This window comes from Callithrix jacchus, chromosome 4 (genome assembly GCF_049354715.1).
Source record: "Callithrix jacchus isolate 240 chromosome 4, calJac240_pri, whole genome shotgun sequence".
Classification (NCBI taxonomy): domain Eukaryota; kingdom Metazoa; phylum Chordata; class Mammalia; order Primates; family Cebidae; genus Callithrix; species Callithrix jacchus.
Genome location: NC_133505.1, coordinates 138909767 through 138916479, shown reverse-complemented (window position 1 = coordinate 138916479; position 6713 = coordinate 138909767). Strand labels below are relative to the sequence as shown.

General features: G+C 40.5%; 1 pseudogene; it reads right to left on the bottom strand.

The window, feature by feature from the left end:
• Positions 1 to 1458: 1458 nt before the first annotated feature.
• On the bottom strand, positions 1459 to 2769 carry LOC144582273 (putative elongation factor 1-alpha-like 3 pseudogene; annotated as a pseudogene).
• Positions 2770 to 6713: the final 3944 nt, after the last annotated feature.

Below are 6713 nucleotides of genomic sequence, written 5' to 3'. Positions count from 1 at the left end.
TTTCCAGCCGCTTGGACCCTCCTGCCATGGCATTAAACTGTTCAGGGTCTTTTCCAGTACTATTAATATTCTGGAAAGTTCTCTGGCTCATCAAACTGAAGAGTTTAAAAACTTTTCTTTTCCTTACAGAACTATGGAAGAACAGCGGTGAATCACGTCATGACCACGTTTCTCAAAGGGGCCCTTCTGAACCCTCACGGTGATTGTGGTAGAATAGAGACCTCCATTTGTAAGACAATGGGAGGGACTTTGGAGAACTAAATTGACTTCCTTCACCTCTCTAACCAGTCCGACAGGTGGGTTTTCCTAGCTGTCCGGAGCTCCACAGCTGAGTCTAATCTACACTCTGCAGGAGAAACTAGCTTCTTTAATTAGCGATGTCTGCTGTGCATGTCGGTGCCAGTGATGTGATGCCAACCATGTTGTCTAGCAAACCTAGATTTAAACCATCCTGTTGAAGCCTCTCCCACTGCTTAGGAAGACTTTGAGGTCACCGCAAATTTGTAAGGAGAAACATAAACAGAACAGAACAAAGATTAAGAGATTTTGAAATTTACTCCCATATGATGTATTAAAAGGAAAATACACTGAAAAAGGTTTTTAGGAAGTGATGCCATATACATTTTATTCAGAAGCATTTACATGAACACGTTTTAACTGCAGTGTGTTCATTGCAATTAAATATAGTGGCCATACAATGGCCATCGTATGTACTATACTTACGGATTTGTTCAAAACACAAAAATATTTTTATTGATAGTATTCAATCTATAATATTAGATTCACGACTGAGTATGTTGTAAACTTCAGTGATATGGTTACTTATCATCAGCTGGTGACAACATGTTCCATTCTAAGTTGATTTTTCTGCTATAACATTGTTTTTTTCCCATTAAACTTGTTTTAATGGGTCTCAAAATTCTGCGATAGATTTTTGGTCAAGGTGTTTCCGTTAAAAAGTAACAATTTTAAAAACTAATTAAACTGCCACATGAAAACAAAAACAAAATGCTCTGCAAATCATTCTTTCCTTCAGTGGTTTTTGTGATGGATTGCTTATTAACCAGTCTACTGTTAAACTTCAATATCTGATTGAAACAAACAGTTCTGATATGGTTCTTCCACCATTGATTAAGACTAGGGTGCTGAGGTGGGAGGATTATGTGAACCCAGGAGTTCGAGATCGTCCTAGGCAATACAGCAAGTCCCCTTCTCTACCAAAAAAATAAAAATAAAAATAAATAACGGCATAATGGGACTTGTTAGTGGTCTCAGCTATTTGGGAGGCTGAGATGGGAGGATCACCTGAGCCTGGGAGGTCGAGGCTGCAATTAGCCACAACGGTGCCTCTGCACCCCAGCCTGGATGAGAGAGCAAGACTTCATCTAAAAGAGAAAAGACTAGGGTGACAGGTATTAGAGATACTGTTCATTTATCCTTCTGAACTTCCCTGACAGACTCAGTGACTTTGCCAGCTCCAGCAGCCACTGCCCTAATGACAGCTTCAGCAACTGTCTGTCTCATATTATGAACTGCAAAACGACCTGGAGATTAGTCAGAGAGGCTCTTAGCACACTCGGCTTTCCAGGAACCATATCAACGATACTATCATCACCTGATTTTGGGAATTTAAGGACGATCTTCCAGCTTCTTATGAGAACATTGATCAATCTTTTTCTTCAACTCAGCAAACTTGCGAGCAGTGTGAGCCATGTGACAATCCAGTACAGAGGCATACACAGCCAGTGTGATTCACCCTGGAGGATTCAGGCTAATCACCTGAGCAGTGAAGCCAGCTGCTTCCACAGGTAGGTGGTTTTGCTTTCATCAGCAATGTTGCCACGATGAACAGCTTTGACAGACACATTCTTGACATCAAAGCCCATATTGTCTCCAGGAGGAGCTCACTCAAAGCTTCATGGTGCATTTTAACAGATGTTACTTCAGTTGTAACGTTGACTGAAGCAGAGGTGGGCACAATACTGGTTTGAGAACCCCAGTGTCCAATTGGCCCACAGAGACAGTGCCGATGCCTCAAATTTCATAGGTATGGAGGGGCAGATGCAAGGGCTTGTCAATTGGACAAGTTGGTGGTAGGATGGAGTCCAGAACTTCAAGCACCATGATTCCACAGGCATCGGCCATGTTTACAGGTGACTTTCTATCCCTTGAACCAAGGCCCGTGATCATGTGGCTCCAGCATGGTGCCACCATCCCAATAAGAAATTGGCACAAATGCTGCCGTGTCAGGTCTGTAGCCCATTTTCTTAATGTAAGTGCTGACGTCCTCAGTGATTTTCTCGTATCTCTTCCGCTGTAGGGTGGCTCAGTGAAATCCATTTTGTGAACGATAACAATTACTTGTTCCACATCGGTCTGCAAGCCAGAGGGCTGTGCTCAGGGGTGTGCCCATTCTTAGAGATACCAACACCAAATTCACTGCAGCAACAATCAAGACAGCACAATCTACCTGAGATGTGCCTGTAATCATGTTTTGGATAAAGTCTTGTGATCGTCACATAACACTTGCTAATCTCCACAGAGAGATATCAATTGTGATACCACGTTCACACTCAGCTTTCTATTTATCCAAGACCCGAGCATTCTTGAAAAAGCCCTTACCCATCTCAGCAGCCTCCTTTTCACATTTTGCAGAGGGTCTCTTGTCAGTCCCACCCATGTGTAGATGAGATGGCCAGTAGGGGTGGACTTGCCGGAATCTGCAAGCCCAGTGACGACAGTGTTGACATGAGTCTTTTCCGTTCCCATCTTGGCTTTTAGGGGTGGATTTCACAACCCCGGTGTTCCGGCAGCAACACCTGTGTTCCTGTAGCTGAGGAAAAGCTAAACATTGCTTTGGAAAGTACTTAACTTCCTTTCTGATTGACCTCTTTTACTTGTACTTGAAATTTATCTTTTAGGAAAAAATTACTTACATCCAATGTTCTGATACAAGATGATTTTTAAAACAGCTTTATTGAGATATAATTCACATATCATATGATTCAGCTACTAAATGTGTAATCCAACACTTTTACTTTTATGTAAAAATATACATGATTTTTGAAAGTCAATACATAGGGTTTTTTTAACCTTAAAATAACATGTGTTATAAAACAAAACAACTTTCTCTTCCCACCTCCTCCTTTCTATTCCAAGAAGAAACAAACAAAAGATGTTTTCTGCGGGAAGGTGTGTGTGTGAGACTGTGCATGCATGTGTTTGTCCTCATTAGAGGAAAAACAGAAACCGTCCATTTCCATCAACTATTCAGAAACAAACAAACAAAAAAGGATGAGCTTCACAAGCAGGAGCTTAGAGAAATGCCCAAGGAGCAAGTTACTCTAGAAACCATATTTTCTGTTTGTTTTTAAAGATCTAGAGAGGTCCTGCATTTGCTGCCTGACACCCACTCCACATGGTCTCCCAGAAGGAGCCACTAAAGGCAGGAAGTTGGAAGCCAACCTTGGGAAGGGAAAGGAAAGGACCCAGCAAGGAAGGAAAACTGGTGGCCAGTGATCAGCTGTGTTTACCCACACTGGGCTCATAAATACGACCTAGACAATACTTTGTGACTTGGGTGAATTGCCAGGTGCACTTGGATGAAGAGAAAACTCAGGGACACAGGAATAAGAAAGACCAATGTTTGCTCTTAATATTTGGCTGTTAAAGCAATTTACGCAAATCGCACTGGGCTGAGTAAGAAGAGACCAACCGGCTGAGCAGCAGCATAGGAGGGAAATTGTCTCAAGATATGGAAGGAGTTTTCACATCCTGTTAAACTTGAGGCTAGTGTTATTTTTTGCAGTAAAGCTATGGAAAATACTGGAAGGTTTGGGCAGGCAGTCTGAAAACAAAAATCGTGCTGCTTGTAATTGTATGTCTGCCTCTGTGCCAGCTGATGTAGAAGAGAAACCGCCCAGCTGAAGATCATTTCCTTTTGCTTGAATACCCATTTGCAATGATTGATTTTAAAGGTCACAAGAGTGCTCGCCAGCACATTTTTATATGAGGAGTCCAGCCTTCTGTTTTGACGTTAGTCAGATGCGTATGTAGCACCTGAGGTACAGGGAGGAGACAGGAAAGGATCAGGTTCCCTTTTGGCTCCATCACTGTCAAATTGGAAACTTAAATGTCTGAGTGCCTTATTTTGGCCTAGACAACCCCAAGCTCATGGGAAACAAATATCTGTAATATTTTTATACTGTAGTCTCAAAATTTTACCCTTTGAATTTTTTTCAGTCTTCTAAAACTTTTCCTTTTGCTTCTTTCCCTTTCCTGTATCCCTCTCTAAATATTTTCTAGATGCTTGATATGCATGTCATATCCTGTGCAGCTGCTGGGTGTGTATGTAGGAATACCAAACAGTTTTGCATCAAGGTGTTTGCAAATCTAGTGGAGTTTTGAAAACAAATAATAGCAACACAATCCACTAAGAGACTCACGTATAAAGTGTTGTGTGTCCAGGTTAACAACCTATAAAACATTAAAAGTCCCCATTTGTTACTAATTTAATGAAATCATTTTTGCTATCTATCTATAGCTATCTATCTGATTAATAGGTTATGGAAGCTTTATGTTTTTAACCTTTTTTTTTTTTGTAAAAAGTTAACTTATTCTCAGAAGCCTTCCTTGACTGATTTCAACCAACAATTATTAAATGCTTATTAGGGGCCAGCCGGGAAGAGTACTAGGATTTCGGGGTTACAAAAATAAATAGAAAAGCTCCTGACTAAAAATAGCTTATAGTCTTAGCAGGTGAGACAGATTCTCAAAGCAGCACTCTAATGCAGGTAAGTACGCTCTGGATGTTATGTATGAAGTACAAAGAGATGGCTTTTCTCTGATGGACCTCCCGAAAGTTGGGTGGGTCAGGTGAAGTCACAAAGAAGGGAAGACATTTGAGCTAATGCTTGAAAATCATTAAGAGTTCACCAGAGCAACCGGTGGCACTGTGTTTGTTTCAGACTTTTGTCAAAGTTTAGGTGCAACCCAAAGGGTTTTTACAGCTACAGAATGCAAATATTTCAAAATTAATTATCGCCCATCCTTGTTCTTAGGTCTTTTGGTTGCCCTGATGAGTCCGGTCACGTTAACCAGCCCCTGCACCTTTATCAAGGCTTTTCCTAGCTTACCCAACTCCTCCATTTATCTAACCCATGACCTGATGGTGTCTTGCAAATTAAATTTCCACTGTCCACTCACTTCTGAGCCTACATTTCATCTCCCAAAGACATGTTAATTTGTTCTTTCTCAACAAATAATCACCTTCTCTGGGTCTTATCCTATAGCAGAGGCTTTGTAATTCCAGCCTTACCTTTTCTCCAATAGCTTCTATGAGTGCAAGAGAATAGAATAAAGATTTATTATTCCACTACTAATTATTCAAATGCCTATTCCTTCTTCAGGCAGTAGAAGTCACCATGGTCAACTTTCATTTGTCATAATTTTCATCCCTGTGAATTACACTTGACTCCTGCCCTCCGGGAGGTCAGCTCATTCTAGGTATCTTATATTAGCATCACTTGTGCTCCCTTATTTGTAACTCATCACATCCCTGCAATAAAACATAAATGCGGTGACTGCATGCTTTAATCGGCCAGCTTTTCCCGATTTCTATAATTTGCTGCTGAGTATCCCAATTATTTTAAAATGAAAAATCTTTTAAAATGAAAATTGAGTGTTTTGAGCTACTGTTTTCTTTATTTTTTTGAGACAGAGTCTCACGCCGTCACCCAGGCTGGAGTGCAGTGGTACAATCTCAGCTCACTGCCACCTCTGCCTCCTGGGTTCAAGTGATTCTCATGCCTCAGCCTCCAGGGCAGCTGGGATCACAGGTGCACACCACCATGACTGACTAATTTTTGTATTTTTAGTAGAGACAGTGTTTCACCATGTTGGCCACACTGGTCTCAATCTTGCCCTCAAGTTATCTGCCCACCTTGGCCTCCCAAAGTGCTGGGATTACAGGTGTGAGCCACCATGCCTGGCCTGAGCTACCATTTTCTAGGTGATCAAGCCCAGTCTCAACTGCAAGAGACTGAAAATTACAGTGGGACTAATTACAAACCAAAGTAAGTTAATTAAGTAGGGACATAAATATTTAGACGGGATTGGGGCCTATGTTTGACAGTTTGCAACTGGTCAAGTTACATAGTTATAGCAACAAATTCTGCTGTTGTCTTTGTTCTTTAGAGCAACTGACTAAACATACCAAATTGTTTTTAAGTTCTAAGAAGCAAGCCAAATCCTGTTTCAGGGACTCTGTGTTTTCTGACCTTTTCATACATTTTCTCTTTGAAGGTAGAGAAAATATTGCTTTCTGAGAAAAGGTATGTTCTTGGAACAACTGCATAAAGCTAAAAATAGTGGGAATTGAACATAAGAATGCTCACAGAGAAGAGAGCCAAACTGCAGATTCTGGTTATTATATTTGACTAAGAAGGTCTCCAAAAAAGGCAGAAACAAAATTCTAATAGGTTACATTAAACATCCAATTGATGTTATTTGAAAAGCAGCTGTCTTTTTTGGGGTAAGATGAACTCCCTTTAAAATAATCCATTTTGCTTCATTTATTTTTCTGAGAACTCAGTATCATTCAATTGGCTTAAGATAGTGGACTTTGTCGGCTGCATAACTAAATTTAGTTTTATAGTCACAAAATAAAAATCATAACATTCTACTACAAAGAATAGATTAACTTCCATCATGAC